Source organism: Sphaerodactylus townsendi, linkage group LG11 (assembly GCF_021028975.2).
Source record: "Sphaerodactylus townsendi isolate TG3544 linkage group LG11, MPM_Stown_v2.3, whole genome shotgun sequence".
Classification (NCBI taxonomy): domain Eukaryota; kingdom Metazoa; phylum Chordata; class Lepidosauria; order Squamata; family Sphaerodactylidae; genus Sphaerodactylus; species Sphaerodactylus townsendi.
In genome coordinates this window covers 63,964,414-63,985,016 of record NC_059435.1, presented here as the reverse complement: position 1 = coordinate 63,985,016, position 20,603 = coordinate 63,964,414, and positions in this window count along the sequence as shown.

Sequence of the window (20,603 nt, the reverse complement as noted above, 5' to 3'; positions counted from 1 at the left end):
CCTTCCCTTTCTCCCCACAACAGATGTGTTGTGAGGTAGGTGGGGCTGGGAGAGTTCCGAGAGAACTGTAACTGGCCCAAGGTCACCCAACAGGCTTCATGTAGAAGAATGGGAAAAAACAAACACGGCTAGCCAGATTAGCACCCATCACTCATGCGGAGGAATGGGGAAAACAAACCCGGTTCTCCAGATTAGAGTCTACCACTGTTAACCACTATATCACACCAGCACTCCTAGGCCCCGATCCCCTGACATATTAGGGATGGGACAGACAAAACTTAATTAACTGTATCAATGAGTTTCAGAAAAAAGACAATGGACACTTTTTATTTGATTTTTCTAAAAAAATGTGGACTATATTTTCCGGTGCTTCATGCCTTAATCTAATTAAATAAGGTTTAATTTTTAAGACACCTGGAAAAGCATTGTGGTTCCTAGGTAAATTAATTGAGGAGCTGAGGTCACAGTGGTTGAGTGTTGCTGAATATATTATTACACTGATTTCAATTATTTCTCTGTGGATAGCTACATGTTAGCTGCATAGAGTTCATAAAGCTTCAGGCTTGCAAGAGAGCAGGGCCTGGAACTGTAAAGCAAGATCCAGTATATGCAGCCGCCCTGCAAGAAATCAGTCCAAGGAGAACAAAAGAGCAGACGAGCAAATTGCCTGCCAGCCGCCATGGTGAAAGGAAACCATCTAAACCCAACATGTTCGTTTTTATTTTGCGTTTTAAAACTATTTTATTTATTTTATTTATATCTTAGATTTTAAACCGCCCACCCCCAAAGGGCTCTGGGCGGTGTACAGAAGGCCAAAACAATATTATACACAATAGGCCATTACATTGCACACCATAAAATACATTAAATAAGTTAAAACAATTTACAGATTTCTTAAAACCTAGCAGCATCAGACAGCATTATAAAATACATTATAAAAGTGTGACGCCCGATCCTAAGGCCAGGCGGGGCAGCAGTGCACTTTAGATATTATATTGGGCATGCCAAGAGCGGAACAGCATGCAACACAGGGGCATCCTGGAGGGGGAATCACCAAGGTCCCACAGGGCCCGTACATCTGATGGAAGGGTGTTCCACCAGCAGGGGCCAGTGCTGTAAATGCCCTGGCTCGGGTAGAGGCCAGGGACCTTTTTTGCATCACTTGTTCTGTTTCTACTTGTATATGTGTGAGAGAATGGTCAAGAGGAGCTGTGGCTCAATTGTAGAGTATCTGATTCGTCTGCAGAAGGACTCAGGTTCAATTCCAGGAAAAAGAATCAGGGAGTGGGTGATGTGAAGAAACTCTACTAAAGAGAGCTACTGCCAGTCAAGATAGACAAAGCTGACTTTGTTAGACAAGTGGTCTGACTTAGTATGAGGTAGTTTCATGCAACTCAGAAATCAGAAGGAGATTGAGTCTGGGAAGGACAGCCATGAAGGAGCTAGAAAAGATCCTTAAGTGTAAAAATGTGTTGCTGGTGTCCCAGATCAAGACAAGTCATACCGTGGAATTCTCTATTACTATGCATAGGTGTGAAAGCCGGATTATGAAGAAAGACTACAGGAGGAAAGGAGACTCCATTGAAATGTGGGTGCTGGAGAACAATGTTTATGGATACTGTGGACCACCAAAAACAACTGTCCTTAGAAGGTAAAACGACTACACTGAGGCATCATATGTATTGTTGAAGGCTTTCACAACCAGATTCAACTGGTTGTGGTGGTTTTTCCAGGCTGTGTGGCCGTGGTCTCGTGGATCTTGTTCCTAATGTTTCGCCTGCATCTGTGGCTGGCATCTTCAGAGGTGTACCACAGAGGAAGTCTGTTACACACTGTGTCCAGTGAGTATCATACTCTGGTCACATTATAAGACAAGAATCACTGGAAAAGACAATGCTAGGAAAAGTTGAAGGCAGTAGGAAAAGGGAAGAGCCAACATGAGATAGATTGACTCAAGGAACCCACACAGCCCTCATAAGAACATAAGAACTAGCCTGCTGGATCAGACCAGAGTCCATCTAGTCCAGCTCTCTGCTACTCGCAGTGGCCCACCAGGTGCCTTGGGGAGCTCACATGCAGAATGTAAAAGCATTGGCCTTCTGCTGCTGCTGCTCCTGAGCACCTGGTCTGCTAAGGCATTTTCAATCTGAGATCAAGGAGGATCAAGATTGGTAGCCATAGATCGACTTCTCCTCCATAAATCTGTCCAAGCCCCTTTTAAAGCTATCCAGGTTAGTGGCCATCACCACCTCCTGTGGCAGCATATTCCAAACACCAATCACACGTTGCGTGAAGAAGTGTTTCCTTTTATTAGTCCTAATTCTTCCCCCCAGGATTTTCAATGAATGCCCCCTGGTTCTAGTATTGTGAGAAATAGTTCGTAGGAACCCTCAGTTCATAGGACCTGAGCAAGGCTGTTAATGAAAGGACTTTTATGGGGGGCGGGGGGGGAACATTAATAGAGTTACCGTAAGTCAGAAGTGACTTGATGGCACACATCCGCTCAGCTTCATGTAGTCATGAATATTCATCCACTTCATTAATTTCTGTTACTCATCAAGCATTTTGCATGCATTTAACAAGCATATCTTGAAAATCATAATGACCACCAACTTTTTGTACCTTAAATAAACTGAGATTCTCAGTTTATTTTCCTCTCCTTCCGTGGTGCCGCAGCCTACGCAAACACCTGTTCATAACAGGGATCCTTCCAAAATTCTCCTCCTCTGAATTTCTGCCTAGGTTTTTTAGAGTTCTGAATTGCTTCCCTTGAGGAACTGATCCATGCAAGAATCCAGGAAGTCCTATTGAGCATGTGCAGCATTCAATGCTGTCTTTGGAGACACTTCAGGAACGAGAAATCGAGAAGCGTTAGCTGCTCCATGTAGGAATAGGGAAAAGAGGTGACAACAAGGGATGACAGCCCATCTGTTCAGAAGCCCTTGAGAGGAAGAAAAACATGGCAGCCGATGGAAGGAACCAGAAGCAATGTCAAACGATTCGGGCTTAATTCTGCCAGTATTTTTCCTAGTATTAACTAGGAAGCCTCCTAATTAAAACAGGAGTGGAATACACAGCCAAAGTTCATTGCGGAGCAATACAAGATTGGAATCGGGGAGATGATGCTTAGTCCTAATATGTCTTCTTAAATTCAAACTTTGTTTTGGAGCAAGAGAAAAAAAGACAGCCCGGAAACCACACAGCACCCCAGTGATTCCGGCCGTGAAAGCCTTCAACAATACAAGGGGAAAAAAGAGTTTTGGGGAGATGATCTGTTTTGTTCTCCTGGACACTGAAATTATAAAGTATGCAGGTTTTGTATAATCCAACAGTTGTGCATGAGATCCTTCATCTTTGCTGGCAGTTGGTATCCCTTAGTTAATTATAAACAGATTTATTACTAAGTTGAACATGCTTTAGCAGAGATGGTCAAACATTGTTGCTATGGGCTGACGTCATTCCTTTCTTTGAACACTTTCCTCCCTCAGATTCTCACAGTCAACCACAAGTTTTGCCTGAGGGCCAAACTACTTGTGATCTGCTGTAGTGAATAAGTTTGGACCCGAGCCATCATTTTCAGTGCAAAACAGTGCTGGAAACTGGAATCTTCGACAGGAAATGAGCTGTCCTTAACCCTTTCCTCTCAAGACATCTTGAGGCTGCATAGTCCCTTTCCTTCAGCACTTTTCCCTCCACCCCAAATCTGGTTCTCTCACCTTCTACTCAAGCTTACAGCCTTTCCCTCCCCACATCTGCTTTTCATTTGACAAAACAACAAGGGACAGTTTCATGCAGATGCCCATTAACTCTTAGTTCTCCTAAATGCAACAGATGCTCTCTTTCTTTTGAATTTGCTGAGGTCTTTTCTCATCCCGTTCCCAAAGTGTGTCATGCAGGGGGAATTTTGAACTTTGCCACTTCCTTCTCCTCCCTACGTGCTTCTTCCTGGGCTGCAGTCTCTCGCTTAGTGTTCTGGAAACCACAGTAACAAAGCCAGACACAGGACCCAGCTTCATTGCCTTCCTAACTTTCAGTTTCTCATGGTGCACCGCCTCATATTGAATCACCAGGAAATCCTGAGAGGTGAGCCATTAGCCCTAATGACAGCTCCACAATTGTGGCTTTAAAGCCACACATTTGACGAATAAAAAAGTCTTTGTTCTAGTGTTACTTTACTAGACCATGTCAATTTCATGTCAATTTCATGTCAATTTCAAGAGTCTATCACTCTAGCAATGGACCTTCAGATTGGGATTCTTTAAAAAAAGAAAGCCCTTTCTGGGATTTTGAAATAGTGGTCCAGATAGTGGGAGGAACTGCTGTTGGGTGGGTGGGGGAAGGTGGAAGGAAAGCCTGATACAAGCCAAATGTATGCTGTCTTCCTTCGCTATCCCTGCAAAGTGAGAGGAAAAGCCACACTTTCAGAGGTTTCAGAAACTGTGGAGATTCTCTGATCTGAGAGCACAGTGAGTTCTGAAGAAGGGAAAATGTGGGCATAACCAAGAACCAAACCTGAAGGGAATGTATGCTCGGTGTGAAGGTGATCACAAGTGCATAAATGGCCAAACTATCCTCAAGATCCGGATTAGGGTTCAGCACCAGATGTGGGGATTCCATTGCCTGTCATTTAAAACAAAAAATGTACTACACAGGGTCCATGGCTCAGTGGCAGACCACATACTTTGTATGTGCAAGATCCAGCCCCCAATATCTCCAGTTATAGGATCTCAGGTAGCAGACACTGGAAAGAACTTTTCTAGTCTGAGACCCAGGGGAGCCACTGCTGGCCGAAGTAGGAAATATTGAACTGGCTCCATCAGCTGTCTGACTTGCCGAAGAAGCTTCATATCTTCCATGTATGTCAGACTGACATATTTCACTGGTAGTCAAGCTTAAGCCAGACCTATGATCTGAAGGATGTCAAGTGCGGACTGAGCCTTTGTACTACCACTTGCCTTTTGCCACTGAAGCTGCCTTTGATGTACCATGAATTGTGACAGGTGAAATGCGGACTAGGGAGAACCCCTAGGCTCATGTAGAAAATCTTCCTAATATTTGCCTAAATACTTTGCCCATGGCAAGGCAGGATATTCTGCCCCCTGGGGGCTGAAATGAATGGAGATGATTGATTGATTGATTGATTAGATTTTGTAAACCGCCTCATCCCCCAAAGGGCACAATACAGTAAAAACCAATAAATCACTTGAAAACATCTTAAATCGTAGCAAGCCTTTATTGGCATAGACAACAGTACAACATAATAAAAAAACGCAATAAATGTTAGGTCGAAGGAAATCTACTGCCATTTAGTAATTTCCAGGAGAAAGTCTGCCACTATCATGCAGAGAGAAGGATCAGGATTGTCCAACAAGTAGTGTAATCTAATTAAATCAGGGAGATGGGGTAAATGTAAAGGAGTAAGATTCACATACTTGGATCTGATTTCCTTGTATCTGAGACAGTGTAATACTTGGATCTGATACTTGGATCTGATTTCCTTGAATCTGAGACAGTGTATCTGAGACAGTGGTGGGCCAGAGATTCAACTGAGCCATCGTTACATGGGCATTTAAAAACATCTAAAAACATTTTAAGTTTCATATGCAGCATCAGTCCAATAATAACAGACTACCCATATTGGTGGCACCCGGTCTTAAGGCCGGCCTTAAGGCTAGGAGGGGCTGGCAGCACCCAAAGATGAAACCAGTGGGGGCACTGCCAGAGATGACAAAACCATGGCAGGGCCTCACAAGGAGGCAGCCAGTCCGTGGCCAGCCTCACCAAGAGCCCGTTGGAACAGCTTGGTCTTACACCAATGTCACTCAGGTGGACAATTTCAGTAAAGCCGTATTTTCAGATGTGCATTTACCACCAGCGTCGCAGTTGGCTCACAAGTGTGCTCTTTCCCATCCAGTAGCATTAGCTGAAGCTTCACGTTTTCATAGAGAGCGTAATGGCCTAGAGCTAAGTTGCTGTTGGAGAAAGCTGTGCTCATTCATTCTCCATTGTGCACAACCAGAAAGTAGTCGGTGGAATGTGATCTCTCTAGAGAACCAAAATAGACCTGGGATTTGTAATTAATGATGCATGTAAGATTGAGTGACTACCCAAACCAGCCAGAGAGCAGGGTGTTCCCCTGTCAGTCAGACAAAATATACAGTATGATTCATCTAAGCAATGCCTTTCATTTACTTGAACCTTTACTGTTTTCCCAGACAAGAAAAAAACGGCAAGTTAATTGTAACCTCTACACACCCCGATGAGCCACCACCCATGAAAGTATCACTAGGCATTTCTTTGTTTAAAAAAAATAACTCTTGTTACAAAGATAGAATATTTACAGGCAATTATCCATCTATCACGCTCGCCTGGATGTGGGTCAATCATTTTTGGCCTGAGATGGAGAACAAAGCACAGTCATCCATCTGTATTACTTGACCTTTGCCCATCTGGACTGCTTACCTATGGATTAAAGGATTTGTATACTTGGAGCAGCATGGTGTAGTGGTTAAAGTGTTAGACTAGTACCGTGGTGGCGAACCTTTGGCACTCCAGATGTTATGGACTACAATTCCCATCAGCCCCTTCCAGCATGGCCAATTGGTCATGCTGTCAGGGGCTGATGGGAATTGTAGTCCATAACATCTGGAGTGCCAAAGGTTCACCACCACTGGACTAGTAGTATCTAGGAAACCCAGGTTCAGATCCCCAGTTGCACCGTGGAAACTTGCTGGGTGACCTTTGACCAATCGCATGCTCAGCCTGGGAGGCCTCTAAAGAAAACCACGGTTGTGATATGGAGGCATACAATGGCAAACTACCTTCAAACATCTCTTGCCTTGAAAACCCTGTGGGATCACTGTAAGTCAAGTGTGACTGAACATCAAACCTACCCCCACCCCCCAAACACATGGGTCCATACAATGAGTGACTCAATCCAAAAGATATCTTGGCTCAGTAGTAGAGCATTTGCTGTACATGTGCAGATAAGATTGATCGATTCTCTGATTAGTCAGTGTATGATTTCACCTGTGGGTGCCTGCATATGTAAATTAAGCACCATGGGGATTCACAGAAACCTTGTTCCGTCATTCAAAGCACACAAGGAGAGAGTGGGATTCTTCTGTGGCTGCCCAGTTGTCAAAGAGCCCTTCAGCACATGACAAGCTAGGTGCACACTTTGGAATACTTCAAAGAGCAGGATCCCCACCATGCATCCCTGCATATACTCATATAGGAGAAAGCCTCCCCAGAAATGTTCATCTGGACCAACAGAGGTCCAGAGCATAGCTTGTGTCATGCTCCTGCTTTCCCCAACATAGGCAGGGTGGGTGCACTTTGGGAAAGGGACTGTGGGAGAGTTTTCTCTCTGCTTCCATAACTCAGATGGACATTTTCAAGAGCAAGATACAATTATTTTCCATTGTCACTGCTTCAAGGCCGGTTCTCAAACATCCCTCAGGATGATCGACGCTGTTCTTTCTGCCCTTTTTACATTGACTCCCTTGAACACATCTTGCTCTTCTGCCCTAAGTACAACACCTTTAGGCCCAACTTCTCTGCCTTAACCCCGGTTGGGTTCTCAGACCTTTCTACCAATGCAAAAATGATATATTTTTTTTGCTCAATAATCCTGAAGCTGAAATAACTGAAATGTAGTCAAATTTCTGCTGTGCGTTTTAGATTAGGTTCTCTTCTTTTATTTATTTATTTATTTATTTATTTATTTATTTATTTATTTATTTATTTATTTATTTATTTATACTTTGAGCTTCTATACCGCCCCGTCCCCGAAGGGCTCTGGGCGGTGTACAGCATATAATAAATACAACCATAAAATCATCATAAAATCATCATTTTCTGTTCACATCGCGCACACTGTTCTATACTGGATTTACCCGTATTCTTTGTCCCTATGTTGTATATGCCTAACAAAGGTCTCTAAATTCTAACAAACCCTCACTAGTAGGGGCTACACACATTGGCTCCTGTGGCTCCGTTCCACTAATGCATCTACTGGTGTTCCTGTATCTGTAAGGAATCCCTTCTTTGTGGGACGTGTGATGGCGATGTTGTATGGTTTCCTTAGCATCCCTAGACTGGCTGATTATTCTTACTATCTGCATACTGCTCTTCATAAGTTGTTCAGAGGTCAACTGGGAACTACCTTGTTTTATATTTGTATTTACCACACAGTCAGTCCTGCAAAACGCACACAAACAACCATCGAAAAATGCCGCTTCCTGCCAGACACAAGCCCTCAGTTTACACTGCCTACACAATAGTTTGCAAACAGTCGCAACAGAAAGAGCTGGATGGTGGTGTATCATGTAACCCTCCCTCCTGCCAGCCACTGTGAGAATCCCTTGGCAAGTGCATTCAGCCAGCAGAAGGCAGAACTGCGTCCTCCTTTCGGATACAAGCTGAAACAAGAGAAGTTGTTTGACATGTTTTTAAGCGAGTTGCATTTGGGTTCTTATTTATGAAGACAGTGACAAAAAAGTTTCAGGTTGTTCTGACATTTGTGGTTTGCTTCTTTTTTTGACAACATTATGGCAGTCTTGTCTTGACATCTATTTTTTTTCTGAGGTGACAAGTACAATTCCTTTTCAACTTACAAATTTGTTCCGGTAGTCCCTGTTTACTGGGAACTGTGCTTATTTCCTAGTAATTATCATTAGTAAACCCCATTTAGTGTTTTTTGGGGGGGGGAGGAGAGATTTGAGGCTTTCCTCTTAAATGGTTTGTTGATTTATTGGTATAATTGCATTTTTACAGGTCTCTTTTCAGCCACCACAAGAACGTCTTTAAGAGAGGAGGCTTGCAAAATGCAATGAAAAACAAACCAGTTGTTAGGAGGATGTAGTTTAGGCCCCAGGCATAGACAGCTTTATAAGTGTACTCATGGAGGCCAGGTTTGTCAGGGGCTACTAGCCATGCTGACTAAAGGGAACTACCGCATTCAGAGATAGCAAGCCAGTGCCAGAAAGCAACATCAGCAGAAGGCCTTACCCTCTATGGCTGATTCTGCACAGGCAACACAGGTCCATGGAACCTGTTTCAGTTGCCCGTGCTACCATTTGCACAGTGGATTCAGCCAGGATCACTGGGATCCCAGAGGCAGGAAGCAGCACGATTTGCACAGAAACCCTGTTTCCATGCAAACCATGCACCCGAGAATTCCCTCACCTGAGAACCCGCCCCAAGAATCCCCCACCCAAGAATCTGCCCCTGAGAATCCACCCCCTTCCAAGAATCCCCCCACCTACCTGCACACCATGGAAGCTGCCACTTGGGGAATCCTCCACAATGGTGGATGGAAGGGGGTTGGGATTGAATGCTTCCTGCTTGCACAGGCAAGTAGGAAGCATTTGCAACCTGGTCACTCATATAGCGATTTTCATTTAACCTGGATTCTGGCCAATAAAATAGGTTAGAAGTGTTTGCAGGGCAAGTTCTGTGGGAACTCACCCCCGCCCCCAAAATGATTTTAAAAGGGGCCTCAATCCATTTTATTTGGCCCCTGCAGAATCCCCCTATGTTCTGCCATTGGCCATCCAAAGGAACTGGTTGACCACTGTGTGATAGATACTGGAAAATCAATAAGTACAGCATAAAACACAGAATTAAAAAAGAAGCTGCAGTGCCTAGGCTGATAATACTAGACTGGCGTCAAGCCCTCAATTTACCTTAATGTAACACTCAAAGTGCAAGTGCCTATAATGTGAATATAGTGCAAACAGGCAAATCCCCCACCCAAAATATATACAAACATGTAACTGATCCAGGGAAGCTCTGAAATGTAAAGTAGAAATGCACAAAGGCACCTTCCGCACATGCAAAATAATGCATTTTCAATCCACTGTCAATGCACTTTGCAGCGGTGCGGAATAGCAAAATCCACTTGCAAACAATTGTGAAGGTGGATTGAAAGTGCATTGTTCTGCATGAGTGGAAGGGGCCAAAGTATCTCTCAAATAGTCATGACGATGAAGCAATGCACATCAAGTGTCTAAAAGTGACCATGATGCAATACTCATCAAGAGTCTTAAAGTGCCAGTGCATCATTTCTGGAATCACCCACTGTAAAAAAAAAAAATTAACACCACAGTTCTTCAAATCCCAATATGATGCTTCATGACCACTGAGCATACAGAGTCTTAAAGTGAAAATGCCATAATTGCTAAGTCAACTGTACATAAGGACTCACAAATCCTATTAAAGGAAACAAGAATCTCACGGTTGCCAAACTCCAGACAAATGGAAACTCCCAAATGGTAAAAGATTTTTCCAGTGTACTTCTCCTGGTTATATAGCAGATATGTTGTGGCGCAAAAATGTGGCCTTCATTAATTCATCGGACATATTCAATCCAAAGCACAATTCACGATAATCAGTGTTTTGGGGGAAATCCTTCCTCAGTGGAATGCTTGCCATGCCATACAGGGACAGGGTTCTAATAATTTACATCAGTGAAAGATATAAATGTATTTAAATGATGTATGAAATTGTATAAATACAGTATAGATGATATATAAAATAAACTTACTTATAAGCAATCAAATTAACTATGTAAGATGGGGTGCTGGACTAGATGGACCACTGGTCTGTCCAGCAGGATCATAAGAACATAAGAACATAAGAACAAGCCAGCTGGATCAGACCAGAGTCCATCTAGTCCAGCTCTCTGCTACTCGCAGTGGCCCACCAGGTGCCTTTGGGAGCTCACATGCAGGAGGTGAAAGCAATGGCCTTCTGCTGCTGCTGCTCCTGAGCACCTGGTCTGCTAAAACATTTGCAATCTGAGATCAAGGAGGATCAAGATTGGTAGCCATAGATTGACTTCTCCTCCATAAATCTGTCCAAGCCCTTTTTAAAGCTATCCATGTAAGTGGCCATCACCACCTCCTGTGGCAGCATATTCCAAACACCAATCGCACGTTGTGCGAAGAAGTGTTTCCTTCTATTAGTCCTAATTCTTCCCCCCAGCATTTTCAATGTATGCCCCCTGGTTCTAGTATTGTGAGAAAGAGAGAAAAATTTCTCTCTGTCAACATTTTCTACCCCATGCATAATTTTGTAGACTTCAATCATATCCCCCCTCAGACGCCTCCTCTCCAAACTAAAGAGTCCCAAACGCTGCAGCCTCTCCTCATAGGGAAGGTGCTCCAGTCCCTCAATCCTTGTGGGAACAGTCTCTCAATCCAGTCCCTCAATCCTTCTTATGTTCTTAAACAGTCGGCATATTGGACAGTAGTTATCATTTCAAGATTTCAGGCTCAGCCATTCCCTCCAGAAGTAACATCTCTGCATCTTTCCCTCGGTGTGCACAGATGCATGTTAATTATGAGCCAGTATGAATCAGTGGCAGGGCTCAGAGAAGGAGAAAGCTGTTTCCAGGGAGCTGCTATTGGCCCCATCCGGTGTACTGAAGGCAAATACCGTCTCCATGGGGGCTATTTCAATTCAGGAAAATGGTGCCCAGGGGAGAGATTTAAGTCTCCTCACTTTACCTGCCATGATTCCAATTCAAAATGTGTTCCACCATGCATGCCTCTGTCAACTCAACCAGGCAATTAGGGAAAGTAATATATAGTTGCACTCTCAGGCATGCCGCTCACTGGCCAATTTTGGACCCTCCAGCATAGGTTGGTGTGAGGGTAAAATGAAGGAAGCCATCATGTGTGCCATCCTCATCTCAGAGCAAGAGCAAGATACTCGTGTGATAAATAGATGTGGGTGCATGACCACCAAGGCACCGTGTAGTACTGTAGTGACTTGTCACTTTGAAGTATGACAAGATAAAATAGAGACAAGTGAAAGTGGCACCTGTTTGAACCTGAATTTGTCCCAATTATGTACAAAATGGGCATGGCAAAACCTAAGTTTTAGTGCACAAGATGTGTCTGAGTCTGGTGTTAAAATATACTCCCTTTGTGCCCACTGATAGTTGGCAATCCTCCACCCCACTCTCAATCCCCCACCCTTAAAGGTTTTAGGAGTGGGAGAAAACATAAGGGGGGGAGCACTAAACAGAATATTTCCAATCTCTATGGCACAGACCATGGATGCTGGATGGATTACCAGAACATCATGATGTCACATGTGACTTAACCATTGTGATGGAGGATATGGTGATAGAAACTCCAACCACCCCAAGCATCCCCCACCCCCACAAATAATCTGTTTGCCAGCACAAAACTGGCAACCCTATCTTAAACACTTCCCCCACACACACATAGGCCCCTTCCGCACAGACAAAATAATGCGTTTTCAAACCACTTTCACAACTATTTGCAAGTGGATTTTGCTATTCGGCACTGCTTCAAAGAGCACTGAAAGCAGTTTGAAAATGCATTATTCTGCATGTGCGGAATGAGCCATACACTCACAGAGATGAACTCCCTGAAATCTGCTCCCCATGCACTGTTCTCCCCATCCAAACTTCAAATACCAGAAGGGAACTTAGCATTTGGAAGAGCAACACAAGAAGGATAAAGCTTCCTCTCATAATGCCAATTTCTTTCTGCATGATGAGGGTCCAGAGGGGAAAGAACTGAGAAAAGAACTAGGAAGTATCAGGCTGGAAGGCCCGGGCCTGGACAAGAACAATGCCCTCTCTTAGCTGGTGGGCTGAACACAGTGTTTTCTTCCCACCGCACCCATCGTTCTGAATTGCAGCTGGAATAGCTAAGATCTGAAAGTTCAAAATCCAGTTATCAGCTCCTGTAGATGGCCTCATCCAATATCAAAAACTGCCAAAATAAACAGGAATCTCCTGTTTAAGCTACATGGGGAACATTTAAGCTACATGGGGAATGAAGTAGGATACAACCACAGTTCTCCAGTGACATGGCCTGGCTACTGCTGCTGTGGCACAGACTGCTATTGGTGCTAGGGGACTGAGAGTCATTTCTCAGAAACGCACTGCCAGAGGTTAATGCAGATTGTAATCAGAAAGCCGGAATGCTAATTCACTTACGCAGGTTGAAGAATTCACAGGGCTGTTTGCCTGCCTCTGCCTCTCTCTCTGTTAGCATCTGCTTATTGCTTAGCTCCAAAACTGCCAATGGATTTCTCTGTGACCTTTCCCAGCTTCCGAAACAACAGCGAAATGCCAGTCGGAGACTTTTGCCAGCCTCTGTAGTTCAATTCCAAGCATGGTTTGGTCCAGATGTTAAGATTTGAGTCATGGCATATTAAGCCTCTGACAGCCCTTGCTGTATTTGATGTCTGAAACCGACAGTTTCCATCTGCAGCACAAGCCAACGCAGCAGTGGAAGAAGGAAATCCCTTCCAATCAAATGAAAACTTTAATGGGTCCTTTGTTAGGGTCCAAACAGATTTGTTTCCCGTTTTAATACAGCCATCACAAGCAACAATAACGTAGCGGGAGTCTGTTTACAAGGTGGATGAAATATTCAAACTTCAACTATTAGCATCTTCTCGTTTGGCGTGACAGCCACCAATTTATTAGGACACAACTAATGCACCATAGATCCTCGTTCTCATGGAATTATGGAACGAGCCCATTTCCATTGGAAATGAAATGCTTGATCAAACTGCCACTGGTACATGTCAACGGAGATAAGATTGCTGCTTTGCTATGCACCCTATAGACATGGGTGCTTACTCATAAGTAAGCCCCACTATGTTCAATGGGAAATTGCATTTTATGTCACTTCCAGGGAAAACCCGGAAGCGACATAGAGTAGCTCTAGGGATTGCTGGAAATTTACAGTGGATTTCTAGAGCTGCCCTACATCACTTCTGGGTTTTCCCAGAAATGATGTAACGACTCAGTTGACTAACCTTTTCCCCCACATGTCCCTGCACAAATGTTCCTGCTGGTTGCCAGCTTGGCAACCCCAGAAGGGGAGGAGTGTTGGGAAATTCCCCATCAGGCCTGGGCAATTTGAAAGCCTAATGCAGAGTCATGTTTTAGAGTTTTTTGACACTGGAGATCTCCCAATGTGTGTGTTACACATCAACGAATATACAGATATACAGAATTGATGCCTTGGGTAGTATGTTCCCATTCTGTTAATACTGGGGGAGTTGATGTGCTAGGCAATATGATAAGCACCTGACTATGTAGGAGGAGTCAATACACAAACATCCAACACCGCGTTGCATCAACCGCTTTATGTGCTAAAAGTGCATAACAAACAATACAGTGCATATATACAGTGAAAACAAGTGCAATAATCTATACAACTGCACTCTGTGTGCCAAGTATTCTGGGGGACAAAGCTCTTAACTATTAGAATTCTTAACTGTTAAAGTTTCCGTATTCGCACGCAGCACTTCCAGTTTCTCACAATGTCCTCTCATTTAATATATACAACGATCCCTTATATCTTTGAAATTTCCAGGACAAGGTTCTTAGTTATCAAGATGCATGCATGAGCATACTGTACTTTCAATTTGATAAAATGCTGCCCTCCCTATGTAGGAGGAGCTTATGCATTGCCCTTGCCACTAACTGAAATGAAATGTCAATCTGGGGGGGGGGGGGGGTTAGTCAATTGTTCTACCCTGTACTTCACTGAAGTAAATGTATAACTGAACCAGCTTCAGGAACTCAGGTGATTTTCCCTTTTCCCTCTCTTTTGTGTTTGATCTCAGAGATGATTGCATTTGAGATTTTTCTAAATTCAGTCACAAAACATGAGAATGTTATTTAAACACTTCGGGGGAATGGAAGGAATTGAGGAGAAGGAAAAAAGCAATTTTATATACAAATATTAAGATGTTCTTAATAGTGCAGCTCAGTGGGCATTTGACTGTTTGACAAGATTTCAGTTCAGTGCTGAAATAGAAAAGGGAAAGAGAATGAGAGAGAGAGAGAGAGAGAGAGAGAGAGAGAGGTCTAAGTCCCTCACTTGGTAGCCAAGGTAGAAGTTTAGATCAGTTAGCATCTTGATGCAAATATATCTCTCTGGGGCATTGTTATAAGGCAAGCTCCTTGTTTTTTTATTTATTGGACCCCAGGTCTGGCAATGCCATCCTAAGCAGAGCAATACCCATCTGTACCCATAACTTAGAAGGATGGGCTTCTGTTTAGCATGGCAATGTCTGTGAGCTTCGTGGCAGAATAGGGATTTGGACATAGTCCCGTCTTTCTACTACAACCCACAGGTTTCTCTCCTGTGGCTTGGGCTTCCCATATTGGGTAAGTAACGCAGGAAAAGTCTTTAGAGGCTCCTGTCTTGTATGTGTGCGAAGTGCTGTCAAGTCACAACAGACATATGGCAACCCCATAAGGTTTTCAAGGCAAGAGATTTTCAGAGGTGGTTTGCCATCGCCTTTCTCGGCATAACAACCTTGGAATCCTTGGTGGTCTCCTGTGCAGATACTTACCAGGGTTGACCCTGCTCAGCTTCTGGGATCTGATGAGGTCAGGTTAGCCTGGGCCATCCTTTGCGTCATGCAAATATGTAGTCACGAAAGTTATCTTCATTCTTCTCATTAGCACCTGCAGTCCATCACACCCACATCCACTAATTTGGACACTCTGGTCCTCCACATGTCCAGAAGGTTATAAAATTTCTCAAGAGAGCACAGGCTGCATTCTAAATCCCCTTAAAAAGAAAATATATGCAGAGAAGATCAACATACACATTAAATACAAGGTCATGCCTTGAGGCCTTTGCATTTTATGCACTATAACAATTCTGGCATACTTAGCATTCCTGTCTATTCAGCCTTTCAATTAAAGGCTGGAATAAAAGAGAATTTTCCCCCTCTTATATTGTTTCTGCAATGATGGGGGGGTATCCATAAATATAGAGTGTGTATTCTAGCCAGTATTCATTCTCTCTCTCTCTCTCTCTCTCTCTCTCTCTCTCTCTCTCTCTCTCTCTCTCTCTCTCTGTATAATTTTATTATTTATTTATTCGTTTTGATAGACAGCTCTATACTTCCTCTCTAAGACTGGATTCCCCACAAGCTTGGGGAAGTCCTGGAGATCTGGTGGTAATAGTACTTGGGGGTGGTCAGTTTTGGAAAGGGGAGGAATCTCTTTGGGGATGTGATGCCCCACAGGCTCCCCTATGAACTCTCCATTTCCCCCAGGGGAAATCACCTTTTAGTAGGCAGATCAGATGTAGTTCTGGGGAAACTCCAGGCCCTACTTGGGATCTTGACAACATTAAGAAAAAAACCTTAGCATTCCAAAAATTCTGGGAAGAATAAAATGTGTTCCTGCTTTGTGAGGTCCATGTCCGGATAGACTTGAGATACAGGGGATATTGCAAACCTCTTTGCTTAATGTAGCAACTCCATTAACATAACAGGCTGGCACTCTCTCGAGCTCCCTTCTGGACTCGTAAAACACTGCAGTACCTGAAGAAAATAGTCTGTGCCATTTCTGTTCGGCAGTGGCGGTGGACGAAGGGCAGCAGCCTGTTTGGAGCCTATTAGTAAGATTAGAGTTAAATGATTTATTACATGGAGTACTAAAAATGAAAGGTAAAGGAAGGACACTATAGACTGTGCTCTGCTTTCCTGTTTATCACTGTGCTGTAAATACGATTTTGTTTCTCATCCAGGGCCTTTTGGTGTGCCCTCAGAGGGAAGATACCCGACAACGTTAATTGTCCTTTGGCTTAAAATGGGAATTTGCTAACCTTACATGATTAGTCAAAAAGAAACATTGTGCTTGTTTCTTTGACAGTCCAGTAGTTCTGCTCCGTTGTTCCTAGTGGGCTTTTATGCATGTGTAGTCTCCTTCACATTGAGCATACATATCTTTGGGGTCTGATTCTCCGTTCTGCACATATTTCCCGTTCTTCCGCAGTCACCCTGCCTTCAGATCACAGGATCCCTGTGGTTTATGAAAGCTCTTGAAGTGTGACTTTTTCTCTCCCTTTGCAGGGAAAACAGAGGACATCCATATGCATTAGGCTTTCTTCTGGTTTTCTTGCTCCTCCCTTCCTTCCCCTGCCCACGCTACAGAAGCTCCTCCTACTCTTCAGACCAGCATTGCAGAATAATTCGAATAACTTGCTTTCTTTTTCATTTTGATGCTGAAGGTCTATCATAGACCCTGGGAAATGGACATGACATTGGCAGGTCCACCAAAAGAGCTACATGTGGTCAGACATTGTGCTGCAGAAGTTGAAGCAGCCTGAACCCAACAGGCCTCAGCAAAGCAGCAGCCACTAGGAAAGGGGCAGAAGAAGGGAGGGAGGGAGGGAGGGAGGGAGGGAGGGAGGGAGGGAAGAGGCTTGGTGGCAACAACAGAGTGCCGGAGTGCATGCAGGGTGACACCGCCAGCTCACCCACCTGCCTGCCACGACTCACTCAAAGAAGAGAGAACTGAGCGGGAGGTGGCGGTGGCAGCTTGGCAAGCCCGCTTTGGGTCTGCACGCCCCAAAATGCATCCTGGGTGGGCAGGTAGGCAGGTGCATTCACAGATTGGCTTGCAGGCACTTCCCCTGCCTGCTTGGCAGGATATCCTGTGGGAGCAGCAGTGGCGTAGGAGGTTAAGAGCTCGTGCATCTAATCTGGAGGAACTGGGTTTGATTCCCAGCTCTGCCGCCTGAGCTGTGGAGGCTTATCTGGGGAATTCAGATTAGCCTGTACACTCTCACACACGCCAGCTGGGTGACCTTGGGCTAGTCACAGCTTTCCGGAGCTCTCTCAGCCCCACCCACCTCCCAGGGTGCTTGTTGTGAGGGGGGAAGGGAAAGGAGATTGTAAGCCCCTTTGAGTCTCCTGCAGGAGAGAAAGGGGGGATATAAATCCAAACTCTTCTTCTTCTTCTGGGTAAGCATGCCCTGCTTGGATGGAAGCATGTGACATATCTGCAGCATATGCAACAGTGAAATGATCTATTCCCCATCCCACTCCCACCCCCACCCTGCCTGCTTGTGTGTGTTGGTGTGCTGGAGAACTGGGTTTGATTCCCCACTGCACCACATGAGCAGTTGAGACTTATCTGGTGAACCAGATTTGTGTTCCCACTCCTGCATTCCTGCTGGGTGACCTTGGGCCAGTCACAGTTCTCTCAGACCTCTCTGAGCCCCACCTACCTCACAAGGTGTCTGTTGTGGGGACAGGAAAGGGAAAGGGGTTTGTAAGTCCCTTTGAGTCTCCTCACATCCAAACTCTTCTTCTTGGTTGAATCTCATGGGTGGAATTAGCCAGGGATGGGAGATTCCCCACTTTGAGTCCCCTCCCACCACCCCTTTCAGCCAGTCTTCCCTGAAGCAAACTTAGACCTAGGCCTCTGTTACTGGTCAACATCACTTCTGGCGCTCACTGGAAGTGACATCATTGTCACCGTGGGGACATTTTGGCACTTGGGCTGGCACCATAGAGTCTTTGCCCAAACTTCAGATCATCCCTACATCATGGGGAACGTGATGACTTCCATTCTGGAGTGTGCCAGAAGGGATGACGCTGCCATACTGGTGAAAGAAGCCTAGGGCTAAGTTTGCTGCCAAGAAATTTCCCCCACCCACCCAATCCCCCACCAGTTGCTGGGGGGTACCTGGCAACCCTAGGTGGGGTTCCTGTGGGTTACTTCTTTTTCTTAATTAGAATTGTTGGCTGTGTGTACTCCACTTGTCCTGAAACCAGCTGCTTCCATCCATGTATCTTTTTGCTAATAAATAGGTACAGTTTGCCATTATGGGAACCTTCAATCAGGAAGCTGAATGAGTAAAGGAACGACACAGGTCTGCAACAGCTCTGATAAGCTATTCTGCGGGCCCTGGGACAGGGGATTCCTCTCCCCCACCAGACCTTGGCAGCTTTCACTTTCCCTGTTTTGTTGCTGTACTTAAGCAGCAACCTTGGCACCGCAGACAAAAAGCTGGGCCCTAATGTCAGAGACCTGGCTTTAAATCAGTTCTGTTCCTGAAAGGTCACTCCGTGGCCTTGGGCAGACTTTTTTGCTCTTGCACAGCGCAGCTTTCGAGGACAAAGGCAGTAATTGTGAAGAATCGGGCGTATTGAAAAAGTACTATAGAAATGAGAAAGTAATTGCCCACTTTAAAGCCTCCTTTCGCGGAGAGAGAAAAGCCTCCCGTCTTTTCCGTAAAGCAAATAGAGATCTTAACAATATTTCTGTATTGATTTTAATTAGACACGATATCGCACACTTTGCTTTTGTCTGTTCGATCTTGTCAATTCTCGGGCTGTCTCCTAGTGCTCCGTTTTAAGTGCCTGTTGAAGCGGGGGTTTTAATTGCCTCCGAATGGCTTCTAAAACAATCATCTGGGTTTCGCAATGAAATACTGCGTTAGAGGACACTGTTGCAAATTGCAGATGCCTGTTGAAAGGTTCGTCCATAGCCCAAACTCCACAGTCAGCAGGGTTACATTTAACCAGATTGAACAGGGATTATTTATTAGTTCATTTGTTTGTTTATTGTAGGGGATTTTTATACCACCGTTGCCTTCCTGCTCAGGGTGGTTTCCAACATGTAGGCCGAAAAGCATTGTTTTTCCCCTGTTTATCGGGTGGCTATAGCCTGACATGGTAGATCACATTCAGGTGTTGTTGGATGCTGCTGGAGCAAGGAGAGCGGGGATGTGACATTGGACAGCTGCACAAAGTTGATTTATTGCACAATATATTGTGAGCAGGAAAAGTATATTTGAGTACAGATACCTTTGACTATCAGCTGCAGTGCCCTGAAAGGTGTTCACAACTAGGGTTACCAACCTCCAGGTTGGGCTTGGTGAAGCCAGCGTGGTGTAGTGGTTAAGAGCAGGTGGATTCTAATCTGGAGAACCGGGTTTGATTCCCCACTCCTCCACCTGAGCGGTGGAGGTGTATCTGGTGAACCAGATGTGTTACTGCACTCCTATATTCCTGCTGGGTGACCTTGGGCTAGTCCCAGTTCTCTCTGAACTCTCTCAGTCCCACCTACCTCTCAAGGTGTTTGTTTGGGGGAAAGGAAGGGAAAGGAGCTTGTAAGCTACCTTGAGTCACTTTACAGGAGAGAAAGGTGGGGTGTAAATCCAAACTACTACTCCTCCCAGACTTGAACTCCAAACTACAGAGACCAGTTGCTCTGAAGAAAATGCCAGCTTTGGAGAGTGGATTTCTATGGCACTATACCCCACTAAGCTCTTCTCTCCTCCCCAAACTCTGCCCTCCCTGGGACTTACTGGCAGTGGGCAGAGCCTACACCTGTGACTCAGTGTTGTCACCAGTGACATGATGACATCACTTCCATCATGCACAGAAGTGATGTCATCCTGGCAGTGTGGGGATGCTCTGGTATTTGGGCAGAAATTCTTGATAGAAGCCATTTTTAACATAGTGGTTTTGCTCAAATACCAGAGCCTCTTGTGTTGCTGAGATGCTGGTGAAGGTCTCCCCCACAGCTGACCCCGATGGGTGGGAGGCAGGACCTAGGACAGGGGATTCCCATCTTCTGCAGGAAAGATGGAGACCCTAAAGTGTAGCTCCATTGTTATACCTTGAGTTTCTTCATTTATTACATAATATCAGCCCAGTATTTTAAACCGGTCACATTATGGCAGGTCTCGACAGCTGGGAAACACAGAGCTGTCTGTGACAATTAGGAGCGTGTCCCAGGCATATGGATATTTATTTGCTCAGTACAATTATATACCACAATA